This window comes from Triturus cristatus, chromosome 10 (assembly GCF_964204655.1).
Source record: "Triturus cristatus chromosome 10, aTriCri1.1, whole genome shotgun sequence".
NCBI lineage: Eukaryota > Metazoa > Chordata > Amphibia > Caudata > Salamandridae > Triturus > Triturus cristatus.
The window spans coordinates 747659749-747683467 of NC_140593.1; the positions used below are offsets into that span (position 1 = coordinate 747659749).

At 46.5% G+C, this 23719-nt stretch overlaps 1 protein-coding gene across 5 annotated transcripts in view; it reads left to right on the forward strand.

Annotated features, from left to right (window-relative positions):
* The window catches only part of LOC146789947 (anion exchange protein 2-like), a 2390686-nt gene that overhangs the window by 753359 nt on the left and 1613608 nt on the right, over positions 1–23719 (forward strand). For 4 of the 5 annotated variants that reach the window (XM_085628245.1, XM_085628249.1, XM_085628250.1 and 1 more), the window contains one exon: positions 2901–2943. The gene's annotated coding sequence lies outside the window, so the exon portion shown is untranslated. Of the gene's footprint in view, positions 1–2900; positions 2944–21626; positions 21777–23719 lie in introns of all 5 variants that reach the window. The other variant, XM_085628246.1, reaches the window with a different exon arrangement.

Below are 23719 nucleotides of genomic sequence, written 5' to 3' on the forward strand. Positions count from 1 at the left end.
GCTGCATTGGTTTCCCATTAGGAAGAGGATCCTTTTCAAGACCTTGCTACTGGTTCACAGGGCTCTTCATCAGTCGGGTGCAAGGTACCTCAGAGCAAAAATTAGCCTTTATGCTCCTTCCAGGCGTTTGCGCTCAGCCAACCGCTTTCTGGCCTAAATCTTTAGGAATTGCCAGTCCAGAATGGAGGAAGGGTCCTTTTCATTTTTTGGACCTTCACTTTAGAATAAACTCCCTTTGGAGTTAAGGTGCATTTCATCTACACCCCAGTTTCGGAAGATACTGAAAACAAGGCTTTTTAGGCAGGATTAGCGCTAGGACACTCCTTGGAGTAACAGAGTGCTTTAGAAATGTCCTTTACATTACATCCCTCACAATTCCTCCACAAAAACAATAAATAAACACAGAGGGTTAGCTATATCTCATTTGTTCTACCCACAAAATCACAGCAAATATAATTTGAGCTCCTGGGTACTTTTGACTATCTTGCTTAATGACATCATAAACATATAAAATGTTTTTCTCCACTTCGGACAGAAAATGAAAAGGTGCCATTTTAGCAACATATATGTTTCTTTAACTGAACAAACTTTGCAGCCAGAGGCTTGTAATTGTCCCATTGCACCTCAGTGCTATGACAGGGCATGAAGGCTAAAGTGGAGGGGTGGGCACTATTTTTTACACCTCTTTCACCTTGTATTTCTCTCATTCAATCAATCAATCGGGGGATTGTAAGCGTGCTACTCAACCGTGAGGGTCTCAAGGCTTGGGGGGGAGCGCAGATCTGCTTGCCGAAGAGCCAGGTCTTGAGGGTCTTCCTGAAGGTGTTCAGGGAGGGGGCGCGTCTGATGTTTGCCAGTAGTTTATTCCAGGTCTTGGCTGCATTGGAGAGAAGGATCTTCCGCCTGCTCTGGCTCTGTGGATGCGCGGGGTTTCGGCCAGTGCGAGGTTGGTAGAACAGAGGATTCTTTTGGGTGTGTGGAAATTGATTCTGTTGTTGAGGAATTTGGGTCCGTTGTTGTGTGGGCATTTGTATGCGTGAGTGAGGATTTTGAAGGTGACTTTTCTCCACCGGGAGCCAGTGGAGCTTTCATAGGTGTTGGCTGATGTGTTCGTGCCGGGGGATGCCGAGGACGAGTCTGACGGCGGTGTTCTGTATTGTCTGGAGTTTGCAGAGCAGGGACTTGTTGATGTCGGCGTAGAGTGCGTTTCCATAGTGCAGTCTGCTGGTGATGAGTGCGTGGGTGACTGTCTTCCTTGACTCAGGGAGGATCCATTTGAAGGTTTTGCCGAGGATGCGGAGAGTGTTGAAGCAGCTCCTCATGTTCTGTCTCTTTCACAATGTTACTTGCTGTCTGCATTTTATTGAACAACGGCACGTATGTTAAATTTCTGTTCACCCTAACGTCGAGTGATCTGTTTGTGGTATTATCATTATGGCTGACTGTGAGGGAAGAGTAGGGAGTAGTGTGAGAACATCTGCTTAAGGTCATTATGAACAATGTCTCCAATTTAGAATTTTTCACCTACAAATCATTGTTTTCAGGTGTTTTAGTATAATTAGTTAGTTGGAAGCATAGTAAGACTACAGCACCCAAAATGCATTAGTTAATCATATTAAAGTTTTTTTTAATTTTTATTTTTTAATTTTATTGATCATTTCACAACAGACAAACATCACAATGAAGTACATTACACAGTGCAAGGGCAGGTATCAATACATTACGCAATAGTGCAGAGTCCATTGAGAGCAGGTCAGGAGCATGCATGCAATCATAAATGAACAGGTCAGTCAGAACACAGGCGAGAGAGGCATGGATAAGGGGGTAAAATGCATCACAATAATAGTGTCCGAAAGAACAAGAGACTAGATAGTGGGCATAGACAATAAATAGGTCGTGAGAGGTGACCAGATATCCCAGGGCCGTGATGGGGCCGGCAGCTCCTCAGCATAACAGACCAATTGATCTCGACAGTAGGTCAAATCCTGCAGCCACAGTTTGGTGGTGGGGGCTAGCCTACTCTCCCAACACAAGGAGACCCTCCGTTTGGCCACCAGCAACGCAATGGCCACAAATCTTCTACAGGAGGCCTTAACATCAGCAACAAGACCAAGGAGACAGAATTGAGGAGTGCAGTCCAGAGGAAGCCCAACCATTAGACGCATAATCTTTACAACATCACCCCAATATGAGAGCACCTTGGGACAAACCCATGCCAAGTGATAAAAATCAGCATCAGGGGCACCGCAGCGTTTACAGGCGGCAGAGTCACGCAGACCATAGCGATGCAATTGGGCAGGTGTATAGTACAGCTGATGTACATATTTATAGTGTACCATGCGCAGATTCCCGTTCGATGTCAATTGCCCAGTTAGGCGGCAGCAGCTCACCCACAATCATATGAAAGTTATGGGATAAAAGCAGCATCCCTCATGACTTGAATGGACATAGGTACCCAGCTAAAGGAAGAGGGAATGCAGTAAGTGAGTGCTGAAGAGAAACTGTTGGGTTAAGTGTGACCACGGAGAGGGAGCATCTATTCCCATTTGAGTCTGTACTGGATGGTGTCAGTATAAATAAGATCTCGTCCCTGTGTGAGACCATATTTCCTAGAGCAGCTCTCAAAATTGAGGCTGTCCCTCATCAGTTAGGCTAACTCTGAACCTCAGACTGTCTCTCTGATCTATTAAAGTACCCCCTTTCCTGAGTAAGATCAACTCTTCTATGTGAGAACATTGCTGCAGAGTAGACCAAATCTTTCCTGTGCATGACCCCCATTCAGAGTTAAATCATCCCTCCTGATTAGGATCTTTTTGTAGCAAGACATCCCTCCGAAATGAGGAGAAACCACCTGTCCTGGCATGCTTTCATGGTTAACCTTTGTCTTCTCTCACTTGCAGGTGAACATTTCCAAAACAGATTGCACGGGTCAACTTCAAATCGGTGAGTCTCATATGTGTTCTGTACTTGTACCTACATCAGCTTTTGTGAGGATTTGAAAATTGCAGGAACAAAGAAGGGCATGTCTTAATGAATTTCAAGGGCGATATCCCGACACTCACTGCAATGAACTAGACTAAAATATGGTGCAATGAAGTAGTTATTGAAAGATGAATGTTTAAACAGTAATCCATTTCTTGAAGCTCTTTCATTTCTTCGACAGGGTCCCTCGCCTCCCCCAGATTCATGGCCTTACAATTATTCCCTATCTCCTGGAGGGACCCTACAAATACTATGAACAACCCAAATTTTTTAAAAAAATATGTCTTTATTGGCATTTGCATAAAAGAGTACAGGCATACATATAAGAGTAATAGTCAATACGAAACATATCAATCATACCATATGAAAGTACATTCCTGATTCTTCTCCAATTCTACTATCAATGCAGAGTGAAGAGATAAAAACAATGGTTGCATGTAATCCAGAAACGATATCGTGGTATCAATACGTTAATTAATTTACCCTGTTCTCAGTGGGTTTCAAGTTGTTCACAATAGTACATTCTGACATAGTCCAACACTTTTTATAGCAATATCATTTGGCATGGTTCTCCTCTGCTCTACGCATATGTTAACAATTGGGAGTTGTAGTTGCAATCACAAAAAATGCCTGAAACAATAGACATACTGGTTAAGCAAAAACAAACTCCGTAAAGAGAACAAAAACCAATAAACAATGTTGTTCACTGGATCTGAATTTTAAGAAATTGTAGTAGGACCCACTCTAATTAGAGTGGCTCCAAGAGTCGCAATTATATTCACCTCAATGTGTCGGGAGCCGGGGTGGAAGGTGGACACCCTATTGAGTATTCCTCCCACTCAAATAGCATCTTATTAGATACATATCACCTCAGGGGGATTAAGCGGTGTTTTCATCTCATTGTGCTCCATCTGTATTAGCTCTAGTAGCACCATCCCCTCTTTTACCCCAATCTCCTAGCACCTCTGCTCAGAGGTCCGCCAATGGGCGATCGGGTACCCCTCGTGTCTCATCTCTGATCAGAGCATTCTCTTCAGTTCTGGCCCATATGTCAATATACTGTTCCCAGTCTGCCACTGGTGGACCTGCCCCAGCCATCCACATCATTGCTTTACGTCGGCTTGCCAAGACCAAGGCTAGGTCAGCAAACCTAGCACCGACCTTGCATGCTTTGGGTCTGGGGAGAAAACCTAGGAGGCAAACCTCAGCTGTATAGGGGAGCAAATTAGCAATTACTCCATTGATTGTGGCCACTACAGAATTCCAGAAGTCCTGTACCTTCAGGAAGCTCCATGTCATGTGCGCAAACCCTGCGTCTGATTCCATAACCTACCTAGGAAAAGTCCGCTTATCACCTCCATACATAAGCTGCAGTCTGTGTGTGGTCAAGTGAGTCATGTGTAGGTAGTTAAATAGTACGAGTTTATCAACCAACCCAATAGAACGTAGTATTTCAAGACCCTTACCATCCAACCACTGAGCCAACCACTGAAGTTGGGTGGCCAAATAGTATACTTTAGAATCTGGGGCGCCCAAACGAACATCCTCTGGGGCTGTCCGAAGTACTGCCAGGGAGACTCTATTACGCCCTAAATCTCAAATTAGGTCTCGGAGTAAGGAATCCAAGTTTTTTAATGAAGTGCTTGGTATCGTGACAGGTAGATTCACAAAGAAATATAAGAGCCTGGGGAGCATAATCATCTTGTACAAGGCAATGCGTGCTATCACTAGTCATTTTAGAGAACGCCAGAATTGTACATAAGTCTTGAGTGATCATGTTAGCTGTCCCATATTACCTTCCTGAAGATCATCCAAGGCATGGAACACCTGGATGCCCAAATATTTGAAGGACTAGGGTGACCAGGTGAGCCCTATTGGCAAATCAGCTGGCTGTGGTAAGGCCTCACGGGGAAAAGATGAGTCTTTGACTTGTTTACTTGAAGGCCCGTTAATACCGAAAACTCATTTAATAGCATCAAGGCATGGGCCACTCCCAGGTGGCCATCAATTAGGTATAATAATAAGTCATCAGCATATAAGGATATAATATGTTCTTTGCCCTCCAAGATAATTCCAGGATCTCTGTCGGAAAAGCTCCGATAGTGGCTCAATGGCCAAAGCAACCAAAAGGTAGGATAATGAACACCCCTGCCTAGTGCCACGATGTTTTTTTTTAATAAACCTTTTTATTGAATTTTAACATGTTACAAGTCATACAGTAATCAGCTTAACCATTTCAGTAGCACAAATTACCAATATCAGCTTTTTGACAAGGGTAGCGGAGTAAGCAGTCGCATAGTGGATTCGTTGGTGGAGGAGGGGTATCCCTCCCATCTTCTCCGCCGGAGGTGCCGGAAGGCATCGGGCGGCAGTTAGTAGTAGAATTACCGCCGTTCTCCGACCCTTATGCTCATCTCTGATCCAAAACCCCTGTATAGGGTATCATTGATAGATAATCCAGTTTTCAAACTAAACTTGGGGGTGTGTAACTCGGGAACGATGGAGTCAGGAGGGGGAGGGGAGGATCCGGGGGTCGCAGAAAGCATGGGTCAGTTTAGAGGGGTCCCATGTCAGTACGCTAGCGTCGTGCACTTTACCTACTCTTGGCCAATGCTATGATTCCGGGGGAATGACACGGGTGGAGCTGTCGTCGCATGGAGGAGGGGGGGGGGGTGGAAGACCGGACGTGTGCGTGGAATGGGATGCAGGTGAATCTGGTGTCGCCTGGGGGTTTTGCGCGTGCTCTGTGTCATTCGTGTGCGCTTGTCTAAAGTCTTGTAGGAGTGTCGCCCATTCTAATGAGATAGGTCGCCGCCGCATACCACGGGCCTCCCCTTGCCGAATAAGATCTTCCTCGGCTGCGGCCCACTTCTGCACCGCCCCCCACCATGCAGCTATTGGTGGCCCCTCAGCCGCTCGCCAATGCATTGCCACACCGCGCTTGGCCAACAGCACGGCTAGCAGGGCAAATTTGGCTCTACTTTCTTCCGTTTGTTGCGTTTAAAAACGCCTAGGGCATATGCCACCCGTGTATGGAAGTCTGTGAGACCTGTGACTGTCTGCATGGTGGTGTGCACCGTCGCCCAGAGGGTTTGTATCACTGGGCATGACCAAAACATATGAGCAAATGTGGCTTCCGGGGTGTGACATCGGGGGCAGTCAAAGTGGGATGTCGGGTAAAAGCGTTTGAGCCGCGCCGGTGTGAGATAGGCTCGGTGTAATATGTTGAACTGGATGTTTTTGAACCTCTGATTGCGGGACACTTTTTTGTGGTTTTCTAGGGCCATCCGCCATTCATGATCATGAAGGGCGCATCCGAAATCCATCGGAGCCGTAAGCGGGTTAGCGGTACCTGTGTGAGTTCCATAATGGATTTGTAGATGCATGTGATGTGGTGCCTGCCCGCCCCCATGCGTAATAGTGTGTGCAGCACCGGGTGAGTATTGGGTTCCCCGTTCCCGAGGTCCCAGGTCCGCTCACAGTCCGCTATCAGCTGCTTATGCAACAGGAATTGGCCGGCTGGGAGCCCGGTTTCTTCGACTAGATCTGCAAACGGGATCAATTGGCCTCTGTTTCCGTGAGTTGGAATTCGGTCCAGATTCTATGCTCTTCCGCAGTATTGAACCCACACCCCTTAGGGAGGCCAGCCAACGGTAGTAATGGGGAATACAATGGTGCTCCCTTGGACATGCAGTGAACTTACATGGTACAGGCTCTGGCTGCCTTAACCAGCAGCGGATGGGCTGGATCGGGTCTGGTGCCTGGTAGGAGCATTCGGGTCAGCTCCGGGACCGTCACTTGTCTGTCCTAGGACACCGTTTCCCCAAGGTTGCGATGCGCCGTCTACCGCGATATCCACTGCAGCTGCGCTGCCAGAAAATAGGCTTCAAAAGATGGGGCGCCCATCCCTCCCTGATCGCGGGGCAGCTGCAGGGCCGAAAGGGCCACTCTGCTGCAGCCCCTCCCCCATATCAGCGAAATTAGTAATGAATTGAGCTTCTGGAAGAAGGCTCGTGGCGGGACAACTGGAATATTGGTGAATTAATATAGAAGCCGGGGTACCATGATCATTTTAGGTAAGGCTACCCTCCCAATGGGGGCCAGGGGTAGGGTCCGTCAGAAAGCAACTTGACTTTTAAGTCCCTGTAGGGCCCGATAGTAGTTGCCCTCCAAGAGGTCTCGGGGCTCATGATAGAGTCTGACAACCAAGTACCGCGGGGCGTCGCCCGTCCATGCCAGCGCGGCGTCTCCGATATGTATCTCCCTATGCGGGATGTGCGGATGCAGGGGGTAGAGAGAGGATTTCTGCCAGTTCACCCGGAGTCCCGCAGCTCTCTCGAAGTCTGCGAGTGTGGTCCAGAGGGTGGTGAGGTCCGCTGTGATGTCTCTAATGTATACAAGGAGATCATCCGCATACAGGGAGATGCAATGTGTGCGACCTCACAGAGGGATGCACCATTGCTCGCCCACCTCCCGCAGCCTAGCCGCCAGAGACTCCATAGCAAGGGCAAATATGACTGGGGACAGGGGGCACCCCTGAACGGTGCCACGCATGATCGGGATGGGAGAAGATACGGAGCGGCCTATTCTGACCCTTGTGGTGAGATCCGTGTATAAAAGCCGGGTGTACGCCGTAAATTGGGACCCCATGCCCACCCTCCGTAGTACATCGAAAAGGAATTGCCACGCCAGGGTGTCGAACGCCTTCTCCAGATCCAGCACGAGGCACGCCGCCCTCAGGAACTTGCCCCGTACCCCGTCCTGGACCTGGAACAGTTGCCGTATATTCTGGGAAGTATTTCTCCCAGGGACGAATCCACTCTGATCTATGTGCACTAGTCTGGGGAGTATGTCAGTCAATCTGTCTGCTAGGATCCTTCCCAGGACTTTACAATCCGTGGTCAGGAGGGTGATAGGTCGATAGGAAGCTCGGAGCAGAGGATCCCGATCGGGCTTGGGGAATGGTACCTATACCGATTCTCGCATCGATTGAGGGAGGAGTCCCACTTCTAGCACCTCCCGAAAGACTGCTGGGAGAATGTGGAATACAGTTCCATCGGGAACCCGTCGTGACCCGGAGCCTTGTTTTTGGCCAGGTGGTGTATGGCAGATTTGATTTCCGCTGGCGTGATCGGGTTATCTAACGTCTTACGTTCCTCGTCCGTGAGTTGGATTATGGTACATGATGTCAACATGTTCCAAATGTGTTCCCCCCTGTCTGGCATTGGCTCCCTATAGAGCATGTCATAATAGTCATGGAAGGCATCTAAGATATCAGCTTGCGCATAGACTACCTCCCCCGCGGTGTTTCGAATACTAGTGATCGGTTGTGTGTGCGTGTCTTAACGGATGAGCCAGGCCAATAAGGCGGCTGGGCGGTTACCTTCGCTGTGGACTCTGGTGGTGTACGTGCAGAAATTATACCGGCGCAGATCAGCGCATGCCTCTTCGTATTTGGTTTTGGCCTCCGCCAATAGTGTGGGGGGGGAGCTCCCGTTGGTCGGCCGCTTTAGAGAGCCTAGCTACTTGTTGTTCTGTGGTCTGCACTGCTCTTTCTAGTGTCTGCTTCACTCCTGTGATTTGTCTGATGCATGCTCCTCGAAGGACTACATTGAAAGCGTCCCATTCTAGGGCCCTTGTCGAGGTAGTGCCTGTGTTTTCAGCGAAATAGTGTTGAATGGTTTCTGACTGTTTATGTTTGAACACTGGGTCCAGAAGGCAGTCCCTGGGGAGGTGCCACGTGTGGATCGGCAGCGCTGGGGGTCGCCACACTAGTGTTAAAGTGTGCGCGTCGTGATCCGAAATTACCCTGCCCAAGTAGTCCCAGTGCCTGATGCTGGGAATGAGAGACTGTGTGCACATAAAGCGGTCCAGACGGACTCGTAGGTCGTGTGGTATCGAGTGAAATGAGTGTATTTCGGAGGCCAGTGTGTGTGCCTCCATGCGTCCACCAGGGACGAGTGGGCAGCCCAGGCGCGGAATGCAGCTGATTTTGCATGGGTTAGGGAGCGCGCGGCAGGGGGGTAGGATCTGTCCAGTGTGAGGTCCAGGGAGCAGTTGTTGTCCCCTCCCAGTATCCACGGGGACTGTGTGTATCCCGCTAACGCGCTCGTCAGGGTTCCCCAAAACGGTGCCTGATCTACATTTGGGGCGTATACACTGCCTACAAGGAGGGGCAGCCCATCCAACAACCCTTCTAGTAGCGCATAGCGGCCCTCAGGATCCACTCGTCTGCCGGTTTCGCGAAAGGGCACTCCGGGCCGGATCCAAATGAGCGCTCCTCTCGCGAAAGCGGAGTAGGTCGTGCCGCAGAAGGTGCCCCGCCACTTCTTCTGGAGTTTTTGTAGATCCTCCCCAGTGAGGTGGATCTCCCGAAGGGATATGATCTGTACCTGCTGTCACTTGATGTACGCATATATCGCATAGCGCTTCCGGGCTGTGTGCTGTGTGCATCCCCCGCATGTTTAGGGTTAAGAAGTGGAAGTCTGTGTGTGCCATAGTAGAGTCGAAACTGAGTCGCAGTTGCGTTCTATTCCCAAGAGAGGGGAGCCTCCTTTCACTAGCCAGTGAGTGGCATGTGCGTAACTACTTGGGGATGTGTGTGCGTGCCCCTGCCCCCTATCTGGGGAGTAACCAGAGATCATGGCGAATGGAGTGGGTAAACAGAGAACTGAGGTCGGGAAACAGTCCCAATACTGGGGACCTATCGCTGAGGACGATACGTCCAAACTGACACTCTGGAAGAAGGAGAGTGTCAACAAACAATTAACAACCTTGGGGGTGGTGGTTCGTGTATGCGAGGGTGATCCATGGACGGGTTCTGGAAGGATCACTGTGCGTCATGTGGTCCCTAACTGCTGCTGGGCCCTACATTTTGCCACTTAGGGGATATTAAGTAGTAGTCAATGCGTGAAGCAGAGTTAAACCGTTTGGATAAGCAAGTATATTCCCGGTAGTTCGCTCTCCAGGGATCAATTTGTGCAAAATCTCATAAAAGACTACCCAAAGCCTGAGCTGTTTTTGGCTTGTTCTGATATTTGTTTGAATGAGAGCAGTCCTCAACAATTGTTGAATAAGAATAAAATCTCTAATGAGAATACGTACTGTGAGGGGTACCAACATATTATAACCTTTGTCTAATAATATTGCATCATCTTCAATTGGCTCGTAGTAACTGATCTAATAAATATTCTGGTCATGAGGCTACAAACTGACCCTGATCCATCTAACTTTAGGATCACACTCCACCTGTAAAGCGTCCCCCTCAAGTTTATTAGTGAATAAAATTGCAACTCCCCGATCTGAGGAACTAGCTGACTCAACAAATGCCTGAGATATACACCATGGCAAGTGGGTTTCCTGATGTAGGATTACCTGTGCCCTCGATTCTTTCAGCCATGCTATAATGGATCTGAATTTGTTCTGATTATTGATGGAATTAGTATTATATGAAACTATTCCAACCTTTTCCGTTGCAAAGTGCTAAGATGTACGCCCTGATCTCCAAGGTGCTCCCTGGCGTAAACTAAATAAGAAATGCCATAAATTCCCGAGATTTTAACCATCCTGTCTGACTCTAACAGGTCCTTATTATTATTTCCCCATTTCCTGCCTGGTACTCCGACCATTGTTGAGGCTTAAATCTTGGCCTCCAAAGTAGTTGTAAATTAAGAGGACTCCACTACTGTGCTCATAGCCATCTCACCAAGAGCAAGTTCTCCCTGCCTTTCGGAACTTGCGATTTCCTAAAATCCTGTAGAGCTAGCTTGTTTACGTAGTTCCTTCACATTAATGCCTGCAAATAGGGGATATGGGGACAGCTGCTTGCCTCCAGAAGGAATCCCTGGTGGTGGTGCTTCACTTATTACTGATGTGCTCATATCCATTTATGTGGAGAAGCAGGGCTTGCAGCGTCAGGGGTGGGCGGTTTCTATGGTGCTGCTGGTTTCCATAGCTGATGATGAGGCCAAACCAGATACTGGCTCTTTGTTTGCATGTTTTATATCCATCTTTCCCTTATGCGAAGAGAGTTTCAAGTGGCCCGATTGCCCAGGCACCTTGACCAGGGAGCAACTTCTGAGTTCTCCGCTAAATAGATTGAACTCAGCTTCCTTGATAGATGGCGTTCGATTATGATGCTTTGTGCTACAGTTAGAATTAGTTGCAGGCTGGCTTTTAGCAGAGATATGCCTGGGAATCCTCTTCATGATGGCATTGAATATGAGCTATGTGAGTACCATGCAAGGGGATGCAAGCTCTAATACCTAGATAGCCCGCTTCTGCACCCACCCCCTGTCCTCGGCTGAGAGTGGAGGACTAGTGCCTATGCCCCCCCCCTCAGCGCTAGCTCAAGTGTATTTAGCGCAGATAACTGCTGATAACTGTGACTCAGCGTAGATGTAATGATATCAGCAGACTCTAAAACATGCCCAGCACTACTTCAGGTGCTGTAATTGCAATATCTGCTATTTTATCAGTTCTGAGGGTCAAAATGAGTACAAGCAGCACACTCACTAGCTAGCCCTTGCAGACCTATGGCCAGCTGAGTTCAGGTATTATGCAGCGAACTGCTTGTCTGACCTGATTGATAGGAGCGTGCTCTTCATCCAAGGTGCTCTTGCTCCTCCTGTTGACTGCAGCTCTCAGGGTGACAAACAGCCTCCTGGAAGTGCTCCGGGGCGCGCCCCACACGTGTCCTTAAGCAAAGAACAGTTGTGACCACGAGAAAGAAAGCCAGCGGCCATCCACGAAGGTGCACATCTGTGCGCACGTCTCCTGTGAAAGCTGTGACCGTGGCGTCTGATGCATCTGGCACGCCAGTACAGCGACGTCGTGAAGGCCGGACGCGGAGGGCAGCTGGAGGGGAACTAACTACCCCAAACGCCGTGAACCCTGTATGGAATGTTGGACTACTTCATGCTACCTACCTGCTCCACACAAAGCTGCAGGATCATCTTCCATCAAAATTTCCCTCCGCCAGCTGTCCTGCCGAACCTGTCTTCAGTCACAGAGCATGACGGGAGCTCATGTGACCGAAAATTCGCCTCCTGTAAATGTTATATTATTATTTATTTGTATATCATTCGTACTTGGATGCTTCTTCCAACTTTAAGAAGACACAGCCTTAAAACCTAACAGTGATGGGGAAAATGCTGGAAGATACTTAATTGTTAAAAAGTCATATTTTCAGGGAGTGTCTAAAAAAGAGTATATATTTTCTTGCCTGCAAACTAGAAGGTAGATCTTTACACAGTTTGGCTACTGCTGAGAAAAGCTATAGAAAATGCAGTTTCCATAAGTGACTGTCTGGTCCTAGTGGGGCCATGTAAGAATTAGTTTGCTGACTAGAGGGAGTGTGATGGTTTATTGGTTGATGAACAACTGTTAGGGTCCTAAAGGTTATCTGAAACAAAATGTGTAGCCAGAGTAGAGATGACAGTACTAGCAACATATGCAGCTTTCTAGCAGATGTTATAAGCACTCATGCTGCAGCTTTCTGAGCAAATTATAGTCAACCTAAGAGTTTTTGGGGAGTTTCAAGTTAGAATGAGTTAGCATAATCAAGATGTGATTGAACTTACCATTGGTGTGTGGAAAGGGTTATCAATTAACAGGAGAATCTTTTTTAGAAGGCAGAGAGGTGAAAAAGGCTTGTGTCACACGAATAGGGCTTCTGGGGACAGGGTGGTATCCAATAGAACACCTAAAGTCTGCACCACTTTCCAGGGATCTGGGGAGCTACTTATTATGTCTGGCCATAAGCTTGTGGGGAGAGGTGTTGGCCTAACGGCTAGGGCAGTTGACCTTGAATCTGGGGTACCGGGTTTGAGTCTCTGCAATGACTCTGAACATCCTGTGATTATGGCCAAATCACTTAATCTCCCTGTGTCTAACAAAAATGAATGTGTCCTCATGTAACGCAACTGGTGCTTTGTAAAGCGCTCTGATACCCGCGCTATATAAAACTCTGTAAAATAAAAATAAAAATTGTGTTCTGTTCTGAAACCAGTGAAGCAGAGCTACGTTTTTGGTCTGTTACATCCAGAGGTAGTTGTTGGCCAACTAACTCCTGGTCATCAAGAGGGCCTCCGTTAAAAGTCTTATCTTTTTGATTGGGTGATTGTTGTGCACTAGATAGGTGCAAGAGTATCATCAGCATACATAAAAAAGCTTACCACTGGTTGGTGGGCAAGGGGCCAAATGTACATGTTAAATAGAAGGTGCAAAGCAACTGACCCTTGTGGTTCATATAGCTCGTCTTGATTTTTTGCTAAAAATAGTTTCAGATTTTTGTTTAAATTAGACTATTTCTTCGTCAGTTTTTTTTTTCAAACCCAGAAACTCCAGTAAAATGCTCTCTTCACACACCCTTCAAGTATTACACCAATAGATAGAGTCATCTAGAACAACTAGGCAGCTTCTGTTTACTTATACCCATGCTCATAAACAATTAACTAAGAAATCCAATTCTAGGTGGATTGTGGAATGGCAGCCAGGTGTGCTATGCTAAAGCAGACCTGACCCTTCCAGGTTGCCCTGTATTGCAGTCTACTAGAGGTAACGTAGCTATGGCAGCATCACTCTTGACATTTGAGTGTCAGTTGCATTGGGATCTGTGAATGCATTGTGTGCTGTTGTTTAGATTTGGGTGGCTGTTCTAGCTCTGCATTTGATTCTTAGATTATGTATTTAGGAGAGGAGGATCCCTTGTGGGAGAAAAAGAATATACTTACCTGGAATAGCATCCCCACATTCATTAACAATGTTCCCATTCTACCCAGCTGAGGGTTTTGGGCTGTATATTCATCTATGAAAAGGAACGGAGGTAAAATGGGTGCCTATGGGCTGATCTACCTATCCTGAAATAAGCTGTACTCCGTGTTGGAATATGTTTTAAAGGGGGCATAAACAATTTGTTATGCTCTTTGCTTTTGGTGTTTTTTTTTGTTTTTTGTTCTCAAGTTGTGTATTTCTTTGGAAAAGTAAAATGTACAAAAGCTGTTTTCTTGATGGTGTTTTCAAGGTTTAGCCTCGGGGACGGGAATTATTCTAAGGTTATGAATCTTAAAAGGGATGGCTCATCAGAGAACTATTATTAGAGTTAAGTAGCTATGTACTTTAAGGTATGTAGATTTCAATGTAGGAATAATAAATCTATACTTACTGATACATATCTTCATGATATTATCATAGTCGATATTCTGGATGTGATATTAGGGCAAGACAACATTTTGGCACTCAATATTGTGACATTCATCCTTTTCTAGAACCCTAAGACTTAAATAGATTGGGACTAGCTTCAAACTAAGCTTCTGATCTATACTCAAACTTGCAGTTTCACCATTTTAAGCTTTGAATGTTTAAAAATTACTCAAATCCACTTTAATTTATCAACAGCCAGCCAAAACATTTTGCAACAAAGTTGCTACCTCAAGGCTTCTGGTTATTTGAATTTTCACCGTTCTGATTATAGACATTATGTAGATTTACTGAGTTTGCCAAAAAGACCAGGTCTCAGCTTCCTTTTGAGTGGTTTCAGGATCTGTAAGATGTCAAGTGGAGATTTAAGGGCTCTAAATCATTGCAAAGCAATGTCTTTTATCATCAAAAAAGCCTATGATAAGCCTTCTGCTTGATCCTTGTGCGGGTATTGTTATCTTGTCTACAGCATGGCTTTTGGATTTTGCTAAATGTAAATGCCACAAGGATAAAGAACAAAATAATCAGAATCCTCAAGGAATTACTGTGACGTGAAACACATGTTGGCTACCAGTTAATAAGAAATTTGGATTTGAATAATTCTGAAGCATTTGTCTCATTTTGGATTTAACACCTGAATTTCTGTATTGATTTTCATGCCTCTTTAATTTCTTTTCCTTTAAGAACACCATAAGCTCATAAATGTGGCACTCTTTCACTATTTAACATCTGTTACCCACATGCAAAAGAAGTGAGGGTCAGATCTTCTCAGACTGTAGCCACGGACGGAAATAAACCCTAAATAAACAGTTAACTCTTCTATAAGACCAAGTCACACCAGGCTAACTGTACCCTTGTGCCTCATGTGGGAAGAGACTTATTATTATCATATGAACTGCTTTAACGCGCATGCCATACAGAGCAAAGAAGCAGTTCAACCACTATACTGCTGGCATGCACCATTTGTCCTGTTCCCTACTTTCCCTTATATGGCTTTTCCTTCTGTTCTGTTCCCTCTAGTTTTCTATTCCACTCTATATTTTTTGCATTTCAAACTAAATAGGTTGAATCCTGAGCAATAATTGAGATGCCAAGTTGACAACCTCCCTCTAAAAGTGGCATCACATTGGGGAGTGGATGTCTTTGTAAACAGTTATTTGCTTGTCATTGTGGTGTTCAAAGTCTAAATTTGTTTAGTATGCTAAACTTTCTTAAAGGACTGCCCTTCTTCAATCTTGTTAAATACATTGCTTTCCAATAGAAAGGCATTTGCTATATAATGTGCCTACAGCTGAGTATTGTGGTAATCTGACACTACATTGAGTTGGTATACAGTGCAATAAAGCAAACACTACGTAAGCAATAATGCACTATAGGGTACCAAAATGTAAATTTACTAATAAAATGTTCAGATTTAGTTGGTGAGATCCAGCGGTGCAGTGAAAGAGACCGGAAATGGAGCTGACCACTGTTACTCATCCTCCTATATGTTTTTTGTGGGATCATTTCTGATGAGCATTTTGTAGCCAGCAGGTATGCTCTCATGGTCTTGTGTCACCACCTAGTCAGGTACCCATGATGAAAAGCAGGTCGATATTCAAGTCTGGCAGATGATTGTAAATATTAGTGATTCTTGCTCAAAGGTCTTGCATCAGTGAGCACACTAAAGAGCTGTCTTTGATGGTAGTAAGATTTGATTATAGTAAGTGGTTATTTGGGATGAAAGGGCAATGAGAGTAGCATCATTCGCTAAGCTAAGCAGGCTGACAAGTGACAGTGAAGGATTAGGAGATTGTGGGTAAGGCGTGAATAAAAAGGGCTATAATAGGGATCATAGAGAGAATGAGCACCCTTGAGGTCAGGAGTTTGTTTATAAAGTGCAAAGTCCTCTCAACTGGGTTTCCGAGCACTGTAGATTATGTGCAACACCAAATGTAATGTCAATACTTGCTTTGAGCGGTTGCCTTGGAACACATTGTTATAAAGTATGCCATTGATCATGATATATACAAGGGTAGAAAATATTACATTACACAAAAGGGATTTACAGGCAAGAGTGACTTGAGTACAAGATGGTTTGATAGAAGGCGAGGAAGAAAAGGGGTAGGAGGGCAGAAGAGTCTGAAGATGAGTGAAACCAGTTTGTGGCAGAGAACATGTGTAAGGGAGCATTTAGTTGGTGGAAAATGAGATGCTATAGGACAGGAAGACGGGGAAAGAGTAAGACAGGTAGGTGTGCATGGAAATGAAGAGTAAAAGTAGCCAAGGAAGATGGTTGACTGATGGGAGGTATCAATGGTGAGGATGTGGTGGAATGGGGCATCCGAATGGGCTGGACAGTCAGTAAAAGTAAGAAGTACTGGAGAAGGTAGCTTTCAAGTCTTGAAATTATGTTAAATACAGTTTCTTCTAAAATGTTGGCTCTTTGAATTGCTTGGTTTGGGTGCCTTGATTAGATGAGTAGGGAAGGTCAGTATCAATATCTCAGAGGTTCTGGCTTTGAGTTCTGCAGTGGTGGCTAGGTTCTTTAGCAGTGGAAGCTGAGTTTTCAAGATCAAATGGCAATAGTCTTAATTGCACATCCAGTGGAGGTTACAGCTTTTAGATATGAGATGATGATCTTCGCTCTTGAGCAGCAGAGGCACTAAATGCAGCTAGCAAGTGATTGGTGTTTTGTGAATTGTGTTTATGTATTATGTATTTTACTGTTGTCTGTTCATATTATGGTTGTGTTATGTGTTATTATAGGGTTGTGTTATTGATGGCAGAACGACCATCAGAGACACCCTCGCATACAGACCCCAGACCCACGCCCTGGCTTCTGCAATGTAATTCCCGATTCATCTCCCTACTCGCCATTGACTCCAAACACTAAATCTTCCTCGGTGAGCTCAGCTTCCACCTTGAAGACCTCAAAGACAGTAACATTACCTATCTCCTAGAAAGCCTCAACACAATTTTCACCTCACCCAACTAGTCACTGACCCCGCGAGCATTGCAAGTCACACACATGGCTCAGTCTTCACGGCCAGCAACAGACTCAAGTACAGACATGCCACTGAACTCACCTGTGGCGACCACACCATTGTTCACTTTACTGTCGCAGGAGCACCATGCACCACCACCCAGACCCCCAGCTCCTCCCACTGCAGAAGGAACAAAGTGACTGAAATCCAGTGGATGCATGCCCTAAACACCACCCATTCCAACCCCTCAGCCAACATCAGACAGGCCGTCGAGAAACTCTCCGCACGGATCACCAAATGCAACAGATTTGCCCCCGTCCAGACCTCCAAGACCATCAGATCCATCAAACAAGCCAACTGGTACACACCAGAACTCAGGATCACGAAACGCAACTCAGACGCCTAGAGAGATAATGGTGCACCATCAAAGATCCCACAGACCATGCCATCTTCAAATCAGCCCTCAACACATACCTTCAATGCCTAAAAGACACGAAGAAACATGCCCTGGCAGTCCATATCGAAGCCTCCTCCAACCACAACAAGGAACTCTTGAACATTGTCAAACAGTTATCCTGCCCGGCAGCAACCGAGAACACAATCCCCCATCCCAGGATCTCTGTAACACCCTGGCAGAATACTTCCACAACAAGATTTCCACCTTGTACAGTAACTTTGAAAGCCGACCCACAGACCTCTGCAGACTCCTCATGCTGACAGTCACTACCCACAATATTCCACTCACCACATGTGAACAGTTCACCACACAGAACACTTTGGCCATCATGAACTCCATCCCGCCTGAGCACCCATGGACCCCTGCCCCTACCATTTCTTCAACCTAGGGAGAAAGGAAATCAGAAGCAAACTTGCCTCCATTTTCAACGCAACCATCACCCTGGTCATCTTCCCCGATCAATGGAAACATGCAGAGGTCAGACTTGTGAAGAAACTATCCACAGACCCTAATGAACTCAAGAACTACCGCCCCCTCTCCCTGCTCTCCTTCTCAGTAAAAGTCATTGAGAAGGCCTTCAAACAACAACTCATCAAACAGCTGGAGAACAACAATCTGCTAGATACCTCCCAGACCGGCTTCCGAGCCAATCACAGAACCAAGACTACCCTGATTGCTGCTACCAACAACATCAGAACCCTCTGTGACCGTGGAACATAGCGGCCCTGATCCTCCTCGACCTCTTAGCAGCGTTGGACACCATATCCCACCACACCCTCACCCCGAGACTGCCACATAGGGATCCAGGGAGATGCTCTAAAATGGATCACATCCTTTCTCACATGACAATCCACCTACCTGCCTTCACGTTGGAACCCAAGGCAATCATCTGCGGCATCTTGCAAGGTTCATCCCTCAGCCCATCATGTTCAACACCTACATGACGCCACTGGCTGACATTGTCAGAACACATGGCCTCAACATCATTTTCTATGCAGACGACACCTTGCTCATCCTTTCCTTCTCAGAAGACCCATCCACCACCAGGACCAACTTCCACAACTGCTTGACGACCATTGCTGACTGGATGAAGACCAACTACCAGAAGCTCAACACGGACAAGAGAAAAGTGCTGATCTTGGGAAACAACACCTCCCTGTAGAACAACACCTGGCTGACCACCAAGTTCGGAACCACACCCATAACAACAGACCACTCCTGTAACCTTGGCATCATCCTGGATAGCAAACTCACCATGAAACGCCAGATCCACACAGTCTCCTCCGCCTGCTTCCACACCTTCCTCATGCTCTGTAAGATCTTCAGATGGCTCCCTGCCAACACCAGGAAAACTGTCATCCAAGCCCTAGTCACCAGCCAACTTGACTATGGCAATTCGCTCTATGCGGAAATCACCACCACACTCCTGAAGAGACTCCAAACTCTACAGAACTCAGCTGCCAGACTCATCCTCAACCTCCCCAAATGGACCTGCATCAGCCCCATCTCAGGAACCTCCACTGGCTCCCCGTCCAGAAAAGATGGCAGTTCAAGGTGCTGAAACACGCCTACAAAAACCTCCACGACCAAGGATCAGCATACATCAACCACCTCCTGAACTTCCGCCAACCGCAAGACACCTGCACTCTGCCACCCTTGCCCACTCTCACACTCCCCTCATCCACCGAAGCCACAGTGGAGGTTGCTCCTTCTCCTTTCTTGCAGCCAAGTCCTAGAACGACCTTCCACACCACCTGTGAACAGCACCTTCTTTCCCAGAATTCAGAAAGGGACTCAAGACCTAGCTCTTCCAATAACTGCAGCAGGATCCTAGAGCCTGGTTACCCTCATTGGTGATTACCTGCGCTCTATTAATCCTGGTTGATTGATTGAGTGTAATTTATATTCTCTTCTGTTGTATTCACTTCAAAAAACTTAAATCAGCAAAAATGCCATAAAAGTTAGAATCAGAGTGCGGTGCGAAAGTATCTGCATTACCTACCTGTGGGACATCTGGGCCGCAAACCAGGTGAATTCATTTCAGTCATTGAGGGAGCAGTATCCGCTCTCCCAAACCCAGTTTCACGAGCCTTTGAAGCTGAGGCATGCCCTGACTTGCTACATCCCTGCACGCACGCATATATCAGAATTTAGTCCCCTGGAGGCAAAACTGATGATGGGGAAGATGCAGAAAGGGACTATCTCCCCTATTTACCGTTTCCTCCACATTAATACCCTGGACTGTTTCCTTAGACTGGGACAGAAATGGGAGACTGAGTGGAAGACCTCGATGGTGCAGACTAGCGCAAGGCCAGACTGGCAATTTCCACTCGTCTCAGATTGGTTAAACTCAAATATCTGCTTATTACATAAATACCCCCCAGCAGCTTCATCAGCTGGCAGATTGACCCAGGAACATTGTCCTAGATGTTCGTTGCCCCAAGCAGATTTCTATCATGTTGTTTGGTCCTGTCTGGAATTGGTGCCCTTCTAGGAGGAAATCGGGAGGGATCTTTGTGATGTGTTAGGCCATCAGCTTGTCCTCACTCCTAAAGTGGCACTGTTGAGGTTACCGGAAGAAGTGTGGGCCAGAGGGCGGATTGCACTTTTGTGGGGGTGACAACGCTGGTGGCTAAGTGAGAAATTGCTCGTAAGTAGAGGTCCCCGAGGCCCCTCCACTCCCAATGACAGAATGGCGTAGGGGTTGGATTGGTGGGCCCAGCTGGAACAGCCCATATATGAAGCTCTGGGCTGCCTGTGTAAACACAAGATGATATGGGGCAAGGGGTGGGCTTTGCCACGGAGTAGATGCGGGAATTGATTGTCTGTTATATGTGTTCCTTGCTTGATGGATCGTGGTCTTGCATTTGTTTTGTTGATTGTAGCTTGCATGGAAAAATCAATACAGTTGGTTATAAGAAAATAGAACCAGAATGCAATAAACCGTTTTTTTTTTTAAATACACAATCAAAATATTATGCACACATATAATTTACAAAAAATAATGGATTTAGATATATGAAGTAGCTCAACCAGACAATTGAAGAATGTTTTCCATCCTAAAATGTGGAAGAACATAATGGATTAAGATGTTATTTTAAGTGCATATCTTATTCTTTCTACAAAGACCTATGTAAAATAATTCCTAAAATACAGATTTTAGCTTAGTTCTATAGCATATGGGATTGTAAGCAGAAGTAGTACTACCAAATATAACAGGTATAAATATAAAGGTTATGAACAAAACACCCTAATTTCCATTTCATAGTAACTGTTGACACCCACCAGAATCCTTCTGGAGACACCAACACTAGTTCTAGCTACTTGACTTCCACTCCATATGTAGCCCAGAAAGATCCGCTGGGGCGAATAGGCTACAGAAGTTAGCAAAACCTAATCATTATACAAAAACCTCTTTGCGGGTCCTCTATTTAAACAATGAGGATTATACACCACTGTATTGAATCAGCACCGGGATTGTACTTGGGTAGTATTAGTTCCTTCCATACAAGCAAATTGTTAGTGCTTTTGCTATTGTGTTTGCATTTGGGCTGGCATGGCTTTCCGCCTTATAATCTACATCCTTCCCAAGAATGTATCTACTGCACAAGTGTAAAATGGGTTAAGGTCTGATCTTAATATTCTTAGGGAGTCCTCATGATTCAATGTGCCCATCTGGATACATACTGGTTTCAATCAAATTAAGCCGTTATCGTGTATAGGCTACACATTCAAAAGGAACAAGAGCTGGAGTTTCAGTTTGGATGTTACAAACAGGGTATAAAGAGGATAAAGTAGGAGAAGTTGACCCTTTAGAGGTAAACGTGTTAAGAAGCAAAGATCCAAATCTAAATGAAAATACAGTTTTCTATCTAACGGATCAGTGATAAGGTCCAAATATTGTTCAAAGGCACTAGTGTTCTAGAATTCAGTGAACTTTATTGCCAAAGTACCCCTATTTGTATTCTGGGCGTCATTCTGCGCTATCCAAGACCAAAATTATTATTTAATTCTCTCTTTAGATGGGAGGCGTTCAGTGGGAGAAGATTCCCAGAGATCCTGCAGACCCAAAGAGCTCAGAAGCTTCTTGATGTTATTGAGCCAGTCTATGTTATGGAATCTATACTGCTTGCGTATCTTTTGAAGGGCAACAGCATAGGCAGCTATTTCCGGTAAGGCTGTCAGTCTCCTCCAGAAAAAAAACTGGTCTAATTCTTGCTTTATCTGTGATCATTTTCCTCATCATATCAAATTTAACAGGTTTAGCAGTGTTCTAGGGGAGACGGAGACTAAGGATCTTAATTTATTTTCAGTTCTTGCCAGATCTATAAAATTATGATAGCGCCAGAGCTCTGTATTTTAGAGGGCAGCGCCCACAGCCTTCGAGTCTTAGAGCTGTAAAGCTCGAGAGATTAGCGTACTGTGTGATGTGCTTTTTTCTTTCAACACAGAACCCACAACTTGTTTGAGCTTTAGGGAGCTTTTGCCAACATGCATTTTCCATGACATTTTAGACGATAGCTTAATTCCAAGATAGTCAAAGACATCTACTTTTCCTAACGCTACCCCCCTCAATATCATCCTCTCTTTGTATGATTTATGTTGATTTATTGTCATATACTTTAGTTTTAGCTGTGTTAACTACTAACCGGTGCATGGAAAAAGTTCCTCAAAGTGATTCAGTAAACTTTGTAATCAGCTTGGAGTTTGAGACACTAATCGAGTATCATCAACTAAAATGTAAGTGGGAATTTTTCTCCAGTCAAGGAGGAAGTGTCATTGGTGTGCAATGATAAAAAATGAACTACAGCATTCAAGTAAAAGGGGAACAGGGTAGGAGCTGAGACACAGCCATGTCGAACGCCCTCATTAATGGGAATAGGGTTTGTAAGCTGGCCCTGTTCACCCCATCTTACTCTAATGAATTTGTCCCTAGGAGTCAAATTATAATAGGATATTTGGAGGCCTTCCTATATTCTGTAAAACCTGCTCCAGTTTTCGGCTGGGTTCCAGGTCAAAAGCGGACTTCAAATCAACATAGTCCACATAGGAGGAGCCTAGCCTGCAGCCGAGATGGCCGCCTAGCTCTTCGGCTCCGCCGACCCTTGCGCCCTTCGTCGATATCCTGGCAAGAATCCTGCGCCTCCGAGCCCTACGCTTACCAGCGCCACGTTCCTGACCACGTTACTGTGACTCCGGTCGAGAACGGAGCTGCCCCGGCGGAGTTGAGCCCCGGTTACCATTCCGGCCTTCCAAGCGGTCGCAGCCGGGCTATTGTTTAGTGGGGACGGCCGGCGGCGACAACGATAGCAGCGGCCGCTGTGGAGAGGGAGGAGCCGGTGCACCGGACCTGGAGCGCAGCGCTGGGATTCTCGCAGCAGCCTTTTCCATGCTCGGCTGCCCAGCGCGCCTCGCTCGCAACATTGTATCCGGCTCCCGTATACTGTATCCCGGCCCAGCTGGGAGAGGGCCGGGATCGCTTCTTTGTTGCAGTCTACAGCAGCGGCCGCCATCTTCCGCATCGGGAACCCTGGTCCTGCCGGTGGGTTTCCCTGCACCACAGATTCCCCTGTCCTTGAAGCCTCTCCACGACCGGCTGCCTCCACGTTTCCTGCACCACCGGGGCCCCGCAGAGAGCTCGTCGCTTTCCAGATACCGATGGCTGGTGAGGGGGGCTTGCTTCCCGGGGCGTTTGGTGGTTGCTTGCCTAAGATGGCGGACGCAACAGCACCCTCCCTCCTTGATCCACCGCTGGGGCTTCGCGACATCCTGGCAGCACTGGAGGACCTGCGGTTGGCCTTCTGCGACTCTTTCACTGGTTTGGGGGACCGGTTTGATTGGACTTTTTCAGCTGGCCATGATGATCCTCCAGTGCGGCATATTAAGCCACATCTTCAGTCGACTGTCGGTGGATCACCCGAGTTGAGGTATGTGGCAGTGACGGGGGGTCGTGTCCCAGTGCCCGCTGCGGTACTCGTCGGCTCTGCCCTGGAGGAGTCTGACAATACTGCTCCCTTGGTATGGCCGGAGCTTGTGTCTCGGACGCCGTTTTGCCCATCTCCTTTGTCCTTTGGTGCCACGTTTCTGAGCGTCCTCCTGGACTTGCTTCCTGTAC